Genomic DNA, 20,473 nt, shown 5'->3' with positions numbered 1-20,473 from the left:
AAAATGTCTATTTAGCTCCTTTGCCCAGATTTTAATTGAGTTATTTGGTTTTTTGCTATTTAGTTGTTTGAGTTTCTTGTATATTCTGAGTACTGGCATAAAAACAGACACTCAGACCAATGGAACCAATAGAAAAGCCAGAAATCAACCCACAGACTTATGGCCAACTGATTTTTGACAAGGGCAATAAGAACATACATTGGGGAAAAGACTGCCTCTTCAATAATTGGTGCTGGGAAAACTGGACATCCATACGTAGAAGAATTAAGCTAGATCCATATCTCTCTCTGTATAACAAAATCAACTCAAAATGGATTAAAGACTTAAATATAAGACCTGAAACAATGAAACTCCTAAAAGAAAACATAGGGGAAGCACTTCAGGAAGTAGGACTGGGCAAAGCCTTTATGAATAGGACCCCAAAAGCACAAGCAACAAAAGAAAAGGTAAATAAATAGGATTATATCAAACTAGAAAGCTTCTGCACAGCAAAGGAAAAAATCAACAGACTAAAATGACAACCTACAGAATGGGAGAAAATATTTGCAAACTATACAGCCGACAAATCATACTTCTATCTGTAGTGTCTGAAAATTCCTGTTTTCCTTTATCCTGTCAGGAATATGTCAAATTTCAGCTTCTGTCATATTAAGAAATGTTAAATGGAAGCTCAGTGTTGTTTTATGTGTTCTTTTCCTGTTAACTAGTATTTTCATATGCTAATCATCCATTTAAGTTCTGTGAATATAAGGAAGGAATACTTGCTTCTCTTTTTTTTATTCTGTTGTTTGCTTTTTCTTATTTTGCAGAAGTAAGTCTTTTCTGGGTATTAATTCTTTATTAATGAAATATGCTAGAAGTGTTTTTTCTCATTGTGTCTTTTGTCTCTCTTTTCTTTTTTTATTGATTATGAATACCCATGAAATACAAAGCTGATTGATTGTCACCCCTCATGCCCAGGATGTGAGGGCCAGATTCATACTGGCAGCATATCCATTACCACAAATTGTGTTTGTACCCCATGTCCCCCACCCAATTATCCCCAACCTCCCTCTCCCTTCCCCTCCCCCCACTCCAATTTGTAGCCCAAGGAATGTTCTCTCCCTCTGCAACACATTACTGTGATCTTTCTTTTCCTTCTTTCTCTCTTAGCTTCCACACATGAGTGAGCACATGTGGTATTTATCCCTCTGTGCTTTGCTTATTTCATTCAACATAAGTTTCTCCAGGCTCAACCATGTTGTTGCAAATGGGAGTATTTCATTCTTTTTCATGGAAGAGTAGTATTCCATGGTGTATATATACCACAGTTTCCTTACCCAATCATCCATCGATGGACATTTAGGTTGGTTCCCATGTCTTGGCTATTGTAAACAGAGCTACAATGAACATGGGAGTGCAGGTATCCCTTTAACATGATGATTTCCATTCCTCTGGGTATATACCCAGAAGTGGGATTGCTGGATACTTGTCTCTTTTTTAAAAAGCAAATAATTTTTTGTATGGTGGTCTTTATTGTACTGAAGTTTTAGTTTTGATATAGACAGATTAATGAAGACTTGATGATTTCCGGTTTTTGTATCTTGTTTAGGAGTTCCATTTCTTGCCAAGGTCATATAGATACTATTATTTTTTTTAATGGTGTGAGGTGGAGATCTGTTGGTATTTTTCAGCTACAGAAATTACCATATAGAAATCAAGCTGTCCCAGTTTCATTTAATTTTTCTTGTTTGTTTGTTTTATGGCTGAGTAGTATGGGGATCCGAACCTGTGACCTTAGTGTTGTAAAGCTGTGCTTTAACCAACTGAGCAACCGGCCAGCCCCCAGTATCACTTATTACATAGCCTGTCTTTTCCCTGATAATTTACACTGCCTCATCTACTTCATACTTGGGTCTGTTTCTGGGCTCTTTATTCTATTCCATTGATCCACTTGTTCATCTCTGGGCTACTGCTGTCTTACTTGCTTATTGTCTTACTATTTTACTTTGTAGTAAGCCTATATCACTTGAAGGTCAAGTTCTTTGTTTCTGTTCTTTTTTATTTTCAAGAATTATCTTGGCTACATCTTGGCCTTTTTTTGTTCCATAAGCAATTTAGAATTAATTTTTTCATTTCAATGAGGTTTTGATTAGAATTGCATAGAATTTATAAGTTAATTTTATTAGAATATTGTGCCACACATCTTTCATTTCCTCCTTTAGATCCACCATTCTTTATCTTAATCTCTTTTCCAAAGGACTGATTTTTTACCCAGCTAATTTGTGCATCTTAGTTTCCTGGTCTGTCATATGGAAATAACAAGAGTACAAATATAGAATTATTATAAGGAATTAATATACCTGGCACATAGTAAATCTTGCATAATAGGCTGTTAAATAAATGAATACAATATCTAAAGAGTTAAAGGACAGAATAATTCCTGTGAAAAAGTACAAGAAATTATGAAACAAAAACAATTTAGATTTGAATCCTGACCATAAAAAATGCTGACATAAAAGAATTATAAATCTTGGAAATGTCAATATATTCTCTGAGATTTAAAATACAAATCAATACATGGGTTAAACTCCAGATTGGGAACTTTTTAGAGATAATTGGTGAATTGGGTTATAGTGTCCCAAGAGAAATCTCTAGAGAGCTAAAGTGATTAAAAAAAAAAAAAATATATATATATATATATATATAAATGCGATGACATGGAAGGCAAGCAAAAAGGCTCCAACACAAATTAAATAGGGAATAAAAAAGTACAAAATAAAGGAAATGGCATACAGCAGAAAATCGATAGAAGCAATCGTAACAGAATGTCAGAACTGAAGAAAAACCTGAGTTTTATGACTGTGAGAATGCACGAGGTGCTGAACAAGATGAAATAGACTCAGAACCAGACATAATAATGGGACCTGTAGAACATGAAAGATAAAGAGAAATTCTTAAAAGTTGATAGAGAGAAAAGAAAGAGAAATTAGACTGACAAAAGACATTTCTAACAAGAGATGCCAGAAGACATAGAATAATATCTTCAGGTTTGTGTAGGAATTTACTGTCAACCTGGAATTCTATTCCTAAACTAAATTACGAGAGGGGAAAAATAATGATATTTTCAGAAATATAAAAACTATGAGTATTTATCTTTTATAAACCCTGAAGAATGATATATTAAAGAATGTACTTTAGCAAGAAGAAAATTTTCCCTGTAAATTCACAGGGAAGAAATGGGATGTAAAAAAACAAAGAGCAAAATCAGTAAAATGTTGATAAATCTAATAAAATAATTTAGTAAGGAGTTAAAAAGATGAAGCTAATATAAGGAAGTGGTGGATTCCAGTGAGGAGATTATACATGTAAGGCTTTTCTCTTCTTCAGGGTAGGGATGGGTGACATTCATTTGGAATAGGGCTAAAGGGACACCACTTCAGTAAGCCCTAGCCCCAGCCCTCGCCGGTGGCCTCAGCTTTTAGTAATCTTCCAAAGAGTGAGCACAATTCTGGTCTCTTGTCAGACACAGGGTGCTTTGAGTTCCCATCAACCTTCAGGACTTGAAATCTCTACAGGAGTAGAATTCTGACCCCATTCATCCACTTCTGGATAGCTGTAGCTTCATGGCTCCAGCTCATGTTCATTACTACCTCATTCATGGAAATATTTATTTTGTTTGTGAGCATGCTGTATCTTACTTAATTTTTCTTTCTTTGCAGCTTATTACTATCTTTGGAGAAGGAAGAATTTCAAACCAAAATGCATAGCACTTTGCACATTTCATTGGCTGAAAAGTCCCCAAGTCTGAGCTGGATTACCTGTGCTCAGCTCAGCATAACCACCATCTGTCTCCATGGACTTCCTGCAGCACCGAGGAGAGGCCAGGGATGATATTTCCCAGAATCCCTTTCTCTGTGATGCCAGGTTAGTCTCGGTCAACGAGAGGTATGTTTTTGACATTGGAAGGCAGAGGAGTGGGAGAGGCCACACTTTCTGGAAGCACTTGCAGACAGAGGCAGAAAGCAGATGTAAGCTTCTCAGCAGCTTCAGGTACTCTCTTGTGAATGACCCTTTGGTACTGTAGGCAGCTGAGATAGCCAGTGGTGGCCTCCAGAGAATCCCTCACTTCAGAGTTGTTGAGATAGATGTAGGAATTTCCTGAAGTTTTCTGATATTTGAAGCAGCTTCCTAGTGAGCACTTCAGAACCTCTTGTGTTGGTGATACAGGCTGGAATCTCAAAAAAACTCCTTTGACCTTTGCTTCCTAGACCCACAGACACACTGACAAGCCTCACATGACCTGTTTTAAGGCTGTAGTACTTGGAGTAGATTCAGGAGTGTGGTAGCCAGCCTCCAAAATGGGCCCCAATTATTTCTTCTTCCTGATATTCATGACTTTGTGGAGTCCCTTCCCACACTGAATCAGGGATGGCCTTGCATAACCCACAGAATAAGGTGGAAGAGTTGGTGTGTGACTTCTTTTTTTTTTTTTTTTTTTTAAAGATGACCGGTAAGGGGATCTTAACCCTTGACTTGGTGTTGTCAGCACCACGCTCAGCCAGTGAGCGAACTGGCCATCCGTATATGGGATCCGAACCCGGGGCCTTGGTGTTATCAGCACCACACTCTCCCGAGTGAGCCATGGGCCGGCCCATGAGGCTGCATCCTAAAATGCACTTGGCTTTTTGGAAGTCTTGCTCTGGGGAAAGCCAGTTGTCAAGCCACATGGGCACTCAAACAGTCCTCTGGAAAGATGTAAGAAACATCTGATGAAGAACTGAGACCTCTCAACACCCAGCTGTGGGAGTGAGCTGCCTCGGAGTGGACCCTCAGGTCCAGGCAATTCATCACATGACTTAAACCCCAGCCAACATCTAACCACAACCTCCTGAGAGACCCCAAGCTAGAATTTCCCAGTTAAGCCATCCCCAAATTCCTGATCCACAGAAACTGTGACAGATAATAATTATCGCTGTTATAAGCCACTAAGTTTTTGTATGTGTGGGGTGGAATAATTATGCAGAAATAGATAATTAATACAAATGCTGTCTGTTTTCCTGAATAAACATTTCTTTATTTTCCCCCCTGAATAAATTTTCATTCTTATTCATCTCAAATTGTCTGTGTGCCTATGCAGTCACTGAACAATAAGAGTTAAACTCATTGCCGTTTTCTTGCCTGGAATTATTTGACAAGCCCAGACAGCTTGTGGTTTTACAAACTGGTTGCCCATTTCCAGCTGTAAGAGTTGTTTGTACCTCCCAAGATTATCAATATATCCACTGCTTATTTTCCTTTCAGAAAGAAGATGGCAGATTTGATAGTGATCAGAATATAACTGGTTTTAATACCGTCTGTACTATTTTCTGGCTGTATAATCTTGACCAGATTTCTAAAGCTTTCTAAATTTTAGTGGAGTTTTTTTGACTATTAAATATAAATAATAGTACCTACCTCACAGGTTTATAAGCAGGTTAAATTTTAAAAGTATGTATTAAAAACTTACAGCATAGTGTCTGGCACATAGTGATCATTTACTAGTAATAGTTTCTATCATGATCATGATAATGGTGATGATTGATGGTGGTGATGATGATGATGAATGCAGACTTTAGTGTTTAATGCTTCGCACAAGTCCCTTCTTATCTCAACTACCTACTGTTGTATAATACACCACCTCCAAAATTGTATGTAATAGCAAGTACCTTTTAATCATGTTTTGCAATTCTGTGGGTTGACTGGGATCAGCTGGGTGGTTCTTCTGCTCAGTGTGGTACCAAATGAGGCTGGAGTCATCTGAGAGCTTGATTGGGTTGGAATATGCAAGATGGCTCACTCACATGACTGCTCTTATTACTGTCTGTTGGCTGAATACTGTTATTGTACTGTCTGGTTGGGGCTTTTGAGAGTCTATGCGTGGCTTTTCTATGTGGCTTGGATTCCTCACAGCATGATGGCTGTGTTCTAAGAGGTAGCATATAAAGAGGAAAAGTTCCAAGAAGCAGGAAATGGAAGCTACTGGCTCTCTTAAAGGCTTAGTCCAAAAATAGCACAGCATCATTTCTACTACATTCTTTGTTAAACAGTTAATGAGCTAGCCCAGATTCCAGAAGAGAAGTAAACTATACCTCTCAATATGAACAAGATGAAGAATTTGCCACCATCTTTAACCCACCACATTTCCCAGTTTCCTTTCCAGATGTCTCCCAAAAGTCCCCTAGGGGGTTCCTACTTAAGTCAGATAAGTCTATCAGCTTTTCCAAAATATGCCTAGTTGTTCTTTGCCTTTCTGTCCAGACCTCTCCATTTTGTCCCCCAGATTCCTCTATGTCCTGGGGGACCCCTCGGACTATCAGGACTGCGCACTGATCAGTGTCTCATGTGTAGTTTATCACATGAGCCTGTTATTTGAAACTTTTCAGGCTTGAAACTTCCTTTTGAAAGTTGTTTCCCATTGACTGAGTTTTATACTTCTTGGCTTCCTGCGTAAGCCTGATACAAGTCTTTCCATTCATCAGTGCTTAGTATTTTCCAATTTGAATGATATGCTATGGAGAGGCAGTGGTGGAAGGGAATAGACAATTATTCAACTTTTAGGGTCAAGCATGATGCTAAGTGTTTGCACCCATCATCTCATATGTTCTTCATGACCATCCTAGGAGATAAGTATCATCTTTCCCATCTGACAGATGAGGGCACTGAGCACTTCACCTACCTTACCCAGCACCACTAGCAAGTGGGAGAACAAGAATTGAATTTAGGTCTGTCTGCTGCCGAGGCTTTTCATTGGCATTGTCCTGCCCACAACTCCCTTGAAATGAAGCTATCTGGGAAGAGAAGGGGAAACTGCGTAACTAGGGACTGTGGTTTCTAGAGCATTTGAAAAGTAAAGTTCCCATGGCAAGGACATGTGCTCTCATCAGCCTCGCTGTGTGCAGGCATTTACTGTCGCCTGGGACCAAAGCTAAACATTAACCCACTCCAACTTTGCCTTTTCTTTCCCATTTTCAAACTCCTGTGGATCACAGTGGTTTTGGTCAACTAGACCCTGTTCATTATAATTCCCCATTAAACAGCTTCTGGGCATCATGACAGCATGTTGGAAACTCCATGGCATATTTGTGGTGATTAAACTTCACTGAAACGTCTGGATCGCAGCTTCCACAGCCTGGTGGCTCCGGTGCTGCCTGGGAGCCCCTACCTATGCCTTCATTTGAGGAATCTCAAGCGAGTGCTTGTGGCTCCTTCTTCCCAGCCTCAGAGGGGAGAAAAAATTGCTGGTCAGGCATTTCCAGAGGGCTTCAAGAGGATCAAAGAGAGAAAAGCAAACACTGAGGAAAAATGTGCTATTTATTCTTGGAACAAAGTTACATTGGCAGCTTTCTCCTCTCCAGTAATACTTTTTTTCCTGAAAGGATTACACTTGCGTTGGCTTCCTCCCACAGGATTTAGCCGCCACTCAGCTCATGACCTGTAACTTCTATCTCCCACCCCCTCCCAATCATGCTTTCAGTTTTCTCACAGGCTGGGCAAAAATTAAAGAGATTAAAATCATCCATGAGAGAAAGTGGGTTAGTGCAGTTGCTGCAAATGCCCTGCGTCAGCAACCCAAGTCAGCAGCTCAGATAAACGCAGCCATGTGAGTGGTGCTCCCCGGCCACAGATGGAGGATCCCAGACATTTTAGGCCTCCCTTTTTGGGGAAGAAACTAGAAGGAGGATTGGGCTGGGTGGAGGACTGCCAGGTGGAGGTGTTTTTTTGTAGGAGAGCAATTCCATTCATGATTTTTAATGTACATTTCTGTATTTTAATTGAGTAATTAAATTCATGGATGATTACATGGCAGACTAATTTATCAATATTCATCTGTGTCTTGTTTTCTTGGCTGTGGGTGCTCTTCTCTGTCTAAAGAAGGTAGCAGGACCCTGTGATGCCCCTGTCTTTGGGAGCTGTTCTGCTGCAGGGCTGAAACAGACTTTCGACATCCCTATTCCTGTTTCTGTTTCAGCTGCCTGTGCTCGTTGAGGGGAGTTGCGCTGCTCTGTGCTGGGGCTTTGCATTTCCCAGGGCGCCAGCCTGACTGGCAGCTGAGGGAGTCCCTGAAAACAAGAGGAAGAACAGGATCGTTGCGGGTGTCCATGAAGTGTGATCACCTGAACCCTGATTTGCAACAGCACGTGCGATGGGGCTGCAGAGGGGGATGAGAGGTAGCGGTGGGGTATAAATGACTAAACATCAAGGGCTGTGACCTTGAGAACCCCTTTGAAAAAAATACCCAGACCCAAGTCTCAGAAGAATCTGCTTTGTGGCTCCATGCGGGTTTGGACAATGAGCCTGATGTGGTGGTGAAGTAGACAGAATCTGGAGAGCCCTCTTTGCAGGTTCTGTATCCTACAAGTCACGAGGGACTTCCACTTGACCCTGGGAGGGAACCTACCCCAATAATGACTGAAATTAAATTTCCCTGTGGAGTGAATAGAGAGCTCAGGGTAAATTCAATTCAATTCACAGAAGTAAAAGAAGTGTGACATTTCTTGCACTCTATTCACGTGCTGTGCCAAACTCTGGAGACAGAAAGATAAGCGCCTATTGTGCTCGCAGGACCAGGATCCGGGTGAGGTAACAGGGTGCAGAGCTCTACAATGAAGACATGTCACAGAGGCTGGGGACCCAGCTGAGATTGCTGCCTCTGTCTGGGGGCAGACAAGGCTTTCCAGAATTGCTCACTTTTGTTCTGAGTCTTAAAAGATGAGCTGGAATTCCTCCGGGGAGGATGGGGGTGGAGCCGAGAACATTCTGTACAAAGGTACAGAAGCGTGAAATAGCATGACCTGTTTGGGGACCTGTAAAGAGGTTGATGTGGCTGAAGCATGAGATGGGTTGTCACCAGGTGGGTGGGAGAGGCGGGTGGGGGTTAACCCTCCGAAGCTTTGCATCCCAACTTTGTCTTGTAAGAAGTGGGCAGCCTCTGAAGCATTTTAGTGACGTGAGCAGATGTGTCTGTTATGAAGCAAAGCCGGTTAAAGAAGGCCACAAAGAAGAAATAATCACAAAGGTAGGAGGAGGCCTCAGAAATGGAGAAGTGCAGAAGTGAAGAGAAGAGGGAATGTGAAGAAGAAAGTGACCGACGGAGACAAATACTGCAGAGATCAGAACACAAGCACAGAGGCAGCCACTGGGGACTTTAATGAGGACAGTTCCAGTGGAGTGTTGTGGACAAAAACCAGATGACAGTGAACTGAAGATTAAATGGGGTTAAGAAAGTGAGGATAATGAATGCATCCATTTGTTTGTGAAGTTTGGTTGTGGAAAAAAAAATAAAGATACAGAACGATATATAGAAATGTGTCCAGAATATGGAAGATTTATTTCATAATAATTTATTAACATGTTTTAAATGATGGGGGAGGTTCAGACATGTTCAAGGCTGAGGGGAAGGAGGCAGTGGAAAGATTAAAGACAAGGAAAGAGGAAGGAAAGCCGAGGAAGAAAGGTCTGGCAAGCAGGGGCTTGAAGCGCAGAGAAGACCTCCCTGATCAAACTTCCCATGCGCCCGGGGGCTTGAAGTCACTCGTCTGTGTAGAGGCTCTGTGGCCCTGCACGTCTCATTACCAGTCAACCCTATGCTTCTGAGAAGTATAGTAAGCCGCTAAAAATAAATCAAGTGAATCATATTGTAAATACAGTAATCACATTTGCTAGTTTAAAGAATTTTTAATCTTGACACTTTGGTGGAGCAAATAAATCAGTCTTTCACTTATTATATCTTCTTCTTTTAGGATTAAAATCTTAGATTCCTTGTTCACATCTACAATAGATCCTAGACTTCATCAGATGTGTCCAGACACAGGAGGCTGACTGGTTGTTGGTTGCAGACACCAGTTTAGAAATGGAAATCACTCCAATATAAGCACTGGGTTTGTGAACATACTGTCATCCACTTGGTTTGATTAGATCTAGCACCCCTGTGCATGATTCCATGTTCCAGAACTTGCTACCACAGGATTTATAAATCCAAGAACTGATTAAATGTGGGGTTTTCAGAAGTTTGGTCCACTCCTCAACCATCTGTTCTGGTTAGTATACACTCTTCAAGGAAATTAAGAGTTTGGTATGATTTGTTGTCTGTCCTGTGTTTGTCCATTTATTTTTCAGACCAAATCACTCTTTCAATTTCTCAAGCTCACACCTTTCACAGAGTTACAGGAAATAAGTCTTTGCGGAATTTAGAAGAGTTGCAGGCGGTCTTGTAATGAAACACTGTATAGGGCTCAGTGTTCAGTTCAGTTATACTATTAAGTTGAACTACTTTATTTCGTTTCAAACTCTAGTGTTTCCTTTTCCTCTAAAAATGCATAGTTTTCTACATATAAAAGGTAATTTTTTAACAGGTCATGGGACTAAAAGGTAGTGGGATGTCTAAATTTTATAATGAGAGTCAATGGTATTTTCAATACAAAAACAGACATAAATATTTACCTTTTTTTGATGTTTATCTTATTGACAGCTTTTGGGGGCCATGTATATTGTGGCTAAAGACCTAAATTGCATTTTCTTAAAGGACAACAATTAGCAATTTCTCTAGCCATGCTGCATAGTTCCATTGTCTTATTTTTAATAATTGAAACCTCTCATTTTTACAGTGGCTTCCTGTTGGTTAAAAAGAGTGCTTTGTATGGGTGATTTGTTAAAGTTCTGTTTATGCTTATTTAACCTTGTTAGCCAAGATGAAAAAAGTAAAGGACGTGTCAGCCTGGGTATGAGCATTTCCCTATAGAAAATGGGGGAGGCGGGGGGAGAAGCAAAACGTGCACTGAGCTATGTTTATGGTTTAACTGGCGAATATGTTTTGATTAAAAATGTGTCATTCATCAGCAGTAATGTTGTATTGGGCAGCAGCAATTGGCTAGAGAAATATTTTGATTTCTACTCTATTACCCCAAGCAAGATAAAGTGGTTGAGCTGAGTATTTATATCTCTACTCTTCTAGCTGGGGCCTGTGAGGAAATAATTCAATGAGATAAGCCTCCACTTTGCAACAGAACAGATAGAGACGATGCTTAATTGATGCTTTCTCCTCATTATTTCATCCTTTTGGGATATGTCACATTTTAAGAAAGGCAAGGGAAATGATTAGAGCATTATGGGGACTTTGCTGTGTGAATTATCTTCTCTGGGGTTTTGTTTGTTTGTTTGTTTGTTTGGTGGCTGGCCAGTACAGGAATCAAAACCTGGACTTTGTGCCCTAGGGTTTTTAGTTCTATTCAAAGTTCTTTTAAATGACCGAATGGTGATCTCGCATCCCCTTGTATTCCTCTGTACAGGTAAAACTTCGCATTCTGAGAAGGAAGACGAGGCCTGGAGAATAAGGATTTTTATAATTTGGTTGTCCACATTTGGAAACTAGAACTTCAGAGGGGGTATAAATGTCAACATTGATTTATTTGGTGATTAAGGGAATGCATCAGACCTTATAAAATGTTGGCGAAAGGTTGGACTGTAAATAAGAGGTACTGTGTTCTTCGACCTTTTGTCTAGGAGGTGTTAGTAGCTAATACTATCAAATGACTAGTTTCATTTCAGCAACCTGTCATGGAATGAATGAATTTAAATGTCACTTGGTTAATGACTACCCACGGGCCTTAACAAAAATCCCATTACTTAGCCAGGGAATGTAATGGCAAAAGTGAGATAGTGGGTAAAAGAAAGAAGGAAGGGAAGGAAGGGAGGGAGAGAAGGAAGTTTGACTGTCCTGCTTTCATCAAACTAACATTTTAAACAAGTATACATTTTATTTTCAAGCTCATTTTTGCTTAGACGAACAGATACGAAACAACCGTAGGGCAAAGCATTAAAACTCTCAGCCTCCCGATTTTCCTAAAGTGACATCATTAATGGTGACACATTGGTGTCTCTTTCTGAACATCCATTAGCCTCTCATTGGGCCATGAGGCAATTTCCTTTGTCTCTCATTATTCAGTTTACATGACTGCCTTGCTCCAACCCTCCTGGAGATCATTTACTACTTCTGGAATTAATAAGAGCTGGAAGTTTGAAGGTTTCTTGTAAATAGCAGTGCCATACTAGAGCAGGCAGAGATTCTGGTTTCAATCATTTGTACTTTCTTGGGATGAAACCAGATTTCCTACCCTTGACCATGTGGGAATGACTTCACTCACTCAAGGCAGAGGTAAGTCCAGGGATTTTTGCCCTTACGGCATTGTCTCAATATGCCTCGGACGGGAGAGCGATTTTGATGTTTTCCTTTCCCTGACGACTTTTGGAGTTCATCCACTGCTAGTCTGAGCTGAGCTTCTTATTGTTTTGTAAACTTCCCATCTGTGAGGACCTGGGTTTTGTCTCTGCATTTCCTACAGAAATGACTCTCAATCCTAACTACACATGTTAATTACTGGTAAAGTTAAAAAGAAAAAAAAAAAGAAAGAAAGAAAAAAAAGCCCTACATCTAGAGATTCTGATTCAGTTGCTCTGGTCCAGAGCCAGCTTGTGATTTCTGAATGCTCCCCAGGTGAAGGCTGAGTGTAATGGGTAGGATGGTTGCTTGCACAGGGCAGGCAGTCTCCAGGAAATGACAGGTTGAACTGCATTGTTAGGTAAATGGGTTACACAGTGCAGACGATTTTGGATGAGCGTTTATCTGGACATATCTCACTTCACGTATTTTGTGGCGCTTCAGCAGCTCGTCGTTTTGGGTAAACCATAAGGGTATAAAGGTCTCACCCTCGTTCAGCCAGTAGCTCGGCTTCACTTTGTTGTTCACCTTTGGGTTTTGTGCCTTAGTTTGCTCATCAGTAAAATAGAGTAATCAAAAAATCTGCCACAGTGAGCTTTGTGTAAAATCACCAAATAGCTGTCATGTAAACATGGATGGAGCTTTAGAAGCAGAAGCGGCAGGAATGTGGCTGGAGTCCTGTCAAACAGTGGCTATCAATGGGGCTCAGCAAGGACATGGATGTAGCAATCAGGCCATCAAATCTTGTCATCATGATATCAGTGCCACAGAGGGTATGCCACAGTCCCCGCACACTGAGGATTACAACTACCATGTCCCCTTTGTACTAACTAGCTGAAGGGGCTCTGGTGTCTAGACCCTTTCCACGAGCTGGATGTGCAGTTGGCCAGGACATCAGTGTGAGGATGGTGGTGCCCTGTTCTGACCACCAGTGCAGTGGGAGCCCTGTGTACTCTGCAGGGAGGTCCAGATCTGCTGGCATCGTCTGTCCACATCAGCAAGGCCACTCCCACCGAGGGCCCAGCTCACAGCCCTGGGCCTGGCCCCAGGCCTGAACTGGTTCCTTCAGATCCTGAGTTGTGGACCAGCAGACTCTGGGAGGCCAGGCTGAGCAGCTTCACGAGGTAGCCACCAAGCATCTGCCCTGGGGCTTAATGCCTCTTTCTCACACCTGATCTAAAGTTGTAATTGAAATTTAATATTATTCTTTAAATGTGTCCCCTAGAGATGGAAAACAGATTGTTCCCTCTTTTGTGATAGGTGTGTTATTAGTGAAGTGTTGGACCCTCTCATCTTGGGCTAAATTTCCCCAGTGTTTGCAGTTGCTCTCAACAGTTTATAGGTTATCTCTCCTCATCTCCTCTTGGGATATGGAGTGTCAAACCACACACAGTACCTTAATAAAAGAGCTATTAAGGATGACTTGTTCCATAAGTGAGAAAAGAAGGCACAGAGAGTTTTGAAAACTTGCAACCATAACAGGTGAATGGGACTTGAAATGAGGATTCTCCCCTCCATGGGAGGGGGGTGGGCAGGGAGGCAGACGTGGACAGTGGTGGCAGTCAAGGGTACTACTTAAGAAACTTGGGCTGCAGGGACAGACAGATCTTCATTTCATAATGTTTCAGTTTTCTTATCTAAAAAAAAAAAACAGAACAAGAATACTTAACCCATCAGGATTTGGTGAAGATTAAAAGGAATATATGTAAAAGATACTTGTGCAGGGTTTGGCATCTAAGAGGTTCTCATTAAAAGGCAGTAGATGCATGCACATATACACACATATGTACATACATGTACACACATGCACTTGCAACCCTGAAGCTGGTAGCTTTGAGGAGTCCCTTTCCAAGGCTTAGCCATAGTCCATAGGTCCCTTAGCCCACAGGTGACTTAGCTTCTGGGAGCATCTGCCTCTGACGAACCCTGGAGCAGTCCCTTCTCTCCAGGTTTGAGTCCATGCAAGGATGCATGCTCTGGAGAATGACCTGCAAGAATGCTCAGGGGTTCTCTGGCCAGAAGTGACTGTGTCTCTGTCCTGCTGCACAAACAGAGGAGGGACTACTGTAGATGGTGGCTCTAGTCCCTCCATACCTCTGATTCCTGAAACCTGTTTAAGTACAGGGGTTCAGCAGCATCTGCTTTTTTTCTAATGAAATGAGGCAATGTTTTTAAGTAGAACACTTAGCCCAGCGACTAGCATGTACTAAGTATTCAACACGTATTAGCATTCTTAGTAGTGGGAATAGTTTTAAATCCAAAGCTTGATAGGGTCAGAGTGCTTCCAAGTGTCCTTTCTCCAATCTGAGAAGGGGAGGGAGAGATGAATAGACTTTACATCAGGGGCAGTCTATAGAAAGTCTATGCTGGCATCCTGGCCCTATTTATTTGTTCCTTCCTTCCTTCCTTCATTCATTCATACAACACACATTTACTGAGCACCAATTTTGTGTGTGCGCTTTTGCTCAGCGCACAAACCTCTGATCTCTGATATTTGTGCATGGCTGTGCCCTGGGCTGGCAACATAGTTTTACATCAAGAGACTGCTTCTCAACACCACTCTCCATCTGCTTGCTGGGAAAGCTGGAGAGTTAGGGGGAGCTCTGGTGATAGCACCTGCATGCCAGGAGGTGGAATTTGGAGTCCGACAGGTGTGTGCTACTTTTACAGATAAGGAAAGGGAGGTCTGAGAAAGCAGGACTTACCCAAGTTCAGACAGTTCTTTAGTGCCTGTCTGAGGCTAGAACCGAGTTCTCTGATTAGTTTAGAAAACAAGCACCCTTTCCACTAGACCGCATGCCTCTGTATGACTGGTGTAACTTGTCCTTAAGATTTCATCTACACATAGGTGTCGTTTTCCTTTCTGGAGAGCTGCATTTCAAATTTAAGTGATGTAGCTCTTGAATAAGCGTAGAACAGTGGTTCTCAACTCCAGCTGTATTAGATCATCTGGAGAGCATTTCAAAAATACTGATGTGGGAGCCCCACCCCAGACCAATAAAATAAGTATTTGCACGGGTGGAGCTGGGACCTCCTTTTGTTTTTCAAAGCTCCCCAGGTGCTTCTAATATAGTCAAGGCTCCACAGTCAGTCTAATATCCAGACAATGGTCTAGAGGGCAGTGTTTCCAAATTCTAATGAGTATTTGAATAATCTGGGGATTTTGCTAAAATGCAGATTCTGATTCAGCAGGTCAAGCGGGGCCCATTTCCAGTCTCCATTTCTAACAGGCTTCCACATGATGTCAATACTGCCAGTCCTTGGACCACACTTGGAGTAGAAGCTCCAGAAAGTGCTCTGGAATTCTGGTCACTCACTTGGTCACTGGTTACTCCAGTCAGAGGCCTGGGAGTCACCTCTCTCCTTCATCCTCTCTTCATTTCCACCTATCCAGCCCTTGGTCAATTCCATCCCATTGTTCGCAGCAGCTCTTATCCTTTTTTGATGGACTGGCACAACCTTTTCTTCCCTGTTCCCCACCATCACTCACTACCCCGGTTGTGATCTTCGCTAGATTGCCTCCCGATGGGGCTTTCTCATTCCTTCTTGCTCTGCCCACACTGTTATTACTACCTAGAAGGGTCTGCCCCTCCTTGACCCATCTTTTAAGAGACAAGGGCATCCCTGGACCTCGTCCCTCCCAGCATTAATCACCTATGACGGTTGTCTAGGAACAGGATGCCCTTCTGGTTCTTCTCTGCGTTTCCAGCCCCCAGCTCAGCGCCTATCAGACTCTCAAATACTTGTTGGATTTAACAAACAAAACCCTAACACCAAGGACAAACAAAGGCCTCAGCTGCTCTCCTTCCGATAAAAATGAACATTCCTTCGAGATTATGCGTCAGGCTTTAAACTCCCCACTTAAAAAAAAAAAAAAAAAAAAAAAAAAAAAAAGGTTGATCAAATTGAACAAAGTAAGTGGTTATTTCCTGTCTGGGTTGGGTGGTTTAATGCAGGCTCAAAGCAGGCGACGGGACAGGAATGAGAGGATGGATGCTGGCAGGGGCTCGGAGGTCTGCTTTCAAATCTGGACTCGTCCCAGCAGGGAGAAAGCTGGCGCTCTGGGACAGGGTGGGGACTGCCGACGGGGAACCTCCCTGGCGCGGGAGACCGTGGGCAGCGCGGGGAGGCAGGCGGGAGCCGGGAGCGTGAAGGAACTTGGCGCGGAGGGAGGCGCCGCACGCGCAGCCGTTCAGGTTTCGCGTCTTGCGAGCGCCCGCATGGGCGGCGGGCTTGGGGAAGGGGGCGGGGGAGCGGGAGGGCAGGTCCGGAGCCGCGGGGGTGGAGGAGGGGGGAGACCGAAGGAAACGAGACAACCTTTTCCTCCCACTGACTCGGGCTCCTCCGGCGTCTGCGGGGCTCGGCGTGGCCGCCCGTGAGCGCCGAGGCCGAGACCCCGCGTCCCCAGCCCAGCCCCGGCCGCCCCTCCGCCGGGATTTCTCTCCGAGGCGCCGGTGCCGCCGGGCCAAGCCCCGGGCAGCGCTTTGTCGCGTCCTCCCCTCGGTGATCGGCTCCGGGTCCCCCAGCTCGGCCCCGCGCGCCCCGAGCGCAACCCCCGGAAGTGCGCGCCGGCGGCCCCGGCGAAGGTAAGCGGCGCCCGAGAGCGCGCCCGGGGCGCAGGGGCCCCCGGCATCCCCGGCCGGCCCCGGCTCCTCCCGAGCGCCCCCTCTTCGGAAACGCCCAGAGCACTTGTGACCTGAAGCCGCTGCTTTGTTCCCGGGCCCTTGCCCAGGTGTTGCAGGCTGCGTCCCCCAGAGAACTCCGCTTCCCAGGGCTTTCTTTTTTGCCTTCTCTCCCTCTTACTTTCCTACTGCTTCTCCCGCCCCCCGCTTCTTTTTCTCGATCAAACCACACTTAGCCCCGCTGCCTCGCAGCCCAGCTTCGGAGACCGGGTCCTTTCCAAATCTCGGTGCCCCCTCCACCTCCGCCTCCGGGAGCCGGGCTGAGCAGGCCGGCCCGCGCCGGTGACTGGCTTTGACCCCGGGTCTGCCGTGGGGCGGACCTGCCTGAAATTTTCGTGTTGTACATTGAACTAGTTACCTGGCTCGTTTCGGAGGCATCTAGCTCGCCGAGCGCATTTGGTGACCCCCAGGACCCCGAAATGAGAGTGGATTGGGAAGCGAAAGAGCTGTTGGCGCCCCCTAAAGCCTCAGTGGGACGCTCTGCCGGTGAAGGGCACAGTCAGCCCCACGCCGCTACGTCTGGGGGTCCCAATGGTTGTGGAGGGGACACGCGATATGGGACGTGTATGGGGCATGGAGGTAAGGAGGATGGCTCGGAAGGAGAGGAGAGCCAACCACATCGCTCTGAACTTGTCATTTTGCTTTAATTAATTGCCTGAGTTTTCGCATCAAGGCTATGAGTAAGAACTCCTATTCCTATTTTGCAAAAGGGCAAAATGAGATTGCAGAGTGACTAAGTAACCTGCCCAGGGCCACACAGCTTGGAAAGGGTCCAGCCAGGATTTGGGTCCCACCTGTTCTATACCACACAACCCGAGTCCAGCCTTGCAGAGGGTTCTGTTCAGGCTCCTGCTTGTTTATACAACAGGGGACCAGACTTTTTCCTTTTTGAGCAAGTACATCTTGATTCTATTCAAATCCAAACTATTTATTTAATACCTACTCTTCTCGAAATTCAGTGGCAAGCAGTGAGGTTTCACCTTTTGAACCAAACCTCCCCTAGCCCCCCTTCCTGTCACCAAATCTATAATTCCTCCGCAAACAGCTGGCTTGAGTCTCACTTTCCTGAAAGGCAGTTAAGCACGGTGGCTAGAGTTGAGGCCCTGAAGCCAGACAGCCAGTGTTTGTGTTCTGGCCTTTCGCTACCTTTCTGCAGCTGGATTTCCTCATCCACAAAGTAGGGATGGTAGGATTGAAAGCAATGTTTCTCAACGGGGGTTTTGATTTTGCCCCCCAAGTGACATCTGGCAATGTCTGGAGACATTTTTGGCTGTCACCATGTAAGTCGAGAAAGATGCTATTCATCTGGTGAGTAGACCCAGGGACTCTGCTGAATATCCTATGTTGCGCAGAGCAGTCCCCTACAATGAAGACTTATCTGGCCCAAAATGTTAATAGTGCTGAGGTTGAGAAACCCTGGTTTAATGCATCTGTTCATGAAGAGTGCCATTATTTTCAACTCTCATCCTTTTCTGTTCCAGAAGATTATACTAGCTTCTGTCCCCATCTATCCCCTCATTCCAGTGCCAGAATTGTGTTGCTAAATCCACAGCAGGTCATGCTACTATACTGCCTTCTTACCCTTGTTGGTCCCCCATTGCTGACAGAGGGATGGGAATCTGCAGGTGTTTTGCAAGCACTGAAGGTAATTCCTCTGCATGTTAAAGTTTGAGAATCACTGTCTTCACAGAATAAAATCTAACTTCAGGCCTTGCTCACATGACTCTTCACAATTAGCCTCAACTTACCTTCCTAGCCTCATCTCATGCCACTTTCTCTATGCTCCTGCCAACTCGCTGTTCTTTTGGTATTCTAGGTCCTGAGTTTTTGGAATGTTCTTCCTCCTCCTTGGCTGGCAAATTCCTCTTCATTCTGAGACTAGATCTCAAGTGCCCTTCTGGGTGAAGCATTCTTCAGTTCCTACAGACAGTTCTGTTGTTCCCTGTTGCCCCAGCCCCCTTTTTTTCTTTCAATTCATCTTTCTTGTATAGGGATCCCTTGTTTATCTCTTCACTGGTCTCTACATACTTGGAACCTAGCACAATGCCATGTTCAAGGTGGTGGCTAAAGCTTTCAGGCTTTGGAGCCAGGCTGCTGCATTCAAATCCTAGCTCTGACACTTATTAACTCTGTTAAAAGTTAATTACTTGACCTTGGGCAAGTTGACTCAGTCTCTCAAAGCCTTACTGGTAAAATAAGAAGAAATAGTCTGCCTTCTCTGCAGACTAGTGTGACTAACTAATGGGATAATAATTGTTCATCCTAATTCTTAACACTCCATGCCAGGACATGGTTCAAGTTTAGCATCTTATGAGTTTTTACTCACTTAATCCTTAGAATGTCTCTTTAAAGATAGTACTGATATTGCCCTATTTTCCAAAGTAATGGAGGCACAGAGAGGCTAAGCAGTTTACCCAAAGTCACACAACTAATGAGTGGTTCACAGGATTCACACAGACATCTGGATTGCAGAACACACACTCTTCACACTATACAAGTAAAGGGCTTAGCCCAGTGCTCAGCACATAGCAAGTGCTCAGTAAACATGAGCTGAGGTTTGTGGTGTGCGTTAATGAGAAGTGAAGTACACTGGATTTTCCACCTGCACCACATTTGTGATCTAAGACAGTGTCATTATTTTTACAATTTCTGTCCCTTTCCTTATCTCCTTGTCCTGCCCCCAGCCACATAGAGGCAGGACATTGGGGTCAGTCCTCTTTCACAGTGCTGGGCCAGCACCATTGACCTCAATGCTAAATGTAGCCTAAGTGTGTGTAATCGGGGCTAGAACAGCATTAACTGTTTGGGGATGGGGAGGATGGAGTCAACACACCTGCCTGGAAAAGAGAGATGTAGATTTGGGGTGAGGAACTTCATGACCCAGCTTTGCCCTTACCAAGCACATACCCTTTGCAGTGTGCTTGTAGCCCATAAATATTGATGAAACCAATCAGTGAATGGGAGATGGATGAATCAATGCCACTAGCTGATCTTATACCTGATCAGAAGCAGAGTATACCTTCTCTTCAAGTATTAGGAGGAACATTTATCTATTAAAGGTAAAACTTGTTAGGGGGATTTAATGACCCATATGGGGTGTTGGAGAACTTGTTTTGGAACCAGTCACTGACCCCCTGTGTGAGCTGTGTATGACATCGGACACTAGGCTACAGCTGATCACTAAACCAACTTGGAATCTTTTATTTCCCCTAATGCAGCCCTGACTTTGAAAGCTGAGCCCTCTCCTTGCTAGTCCCTGTCCTAGCTAGGGCTACTTGCTCTGTCAGCCAGACTGCTTGCACAAATACCTGCACATATGTGTACTCTGGCTTCCTCCACAGCTGCCTTGCACAGCTGCAACCCTCCTGAGTTTGCTTGTTTTGGCATATTGTCCCCAAACCTTCAGTGGGATGAGGTCACCTAATGTGTGCAAGGCCTCATGGTTTTGTTAGGGGCTGTGGAAATGTTCTAGTAAGGGCTGCTTTTGACTGTGGAGCAAGGTGAGAACTTTCCTGTCTCTTGACAACCAAGATGCCTCAGATCCTGTGTATCCCTT

Source organism: Cynocephalus volans, chromosome 14, assembly GCF_027409185.1.
Source record: "Cynocephalus volans isolate mCynVol1 chromosome 14, mCynVol1.pri, whole genome shotgun sequence".
NCBI lineage: Eukaryota > Metazoa > Chordata > Mammalia > Dermoptera > Cynocephalidae > Cynocephalus > Cynocephalus volans.
Note: the sequence above shows the minus strand (reverse complement) of the source record.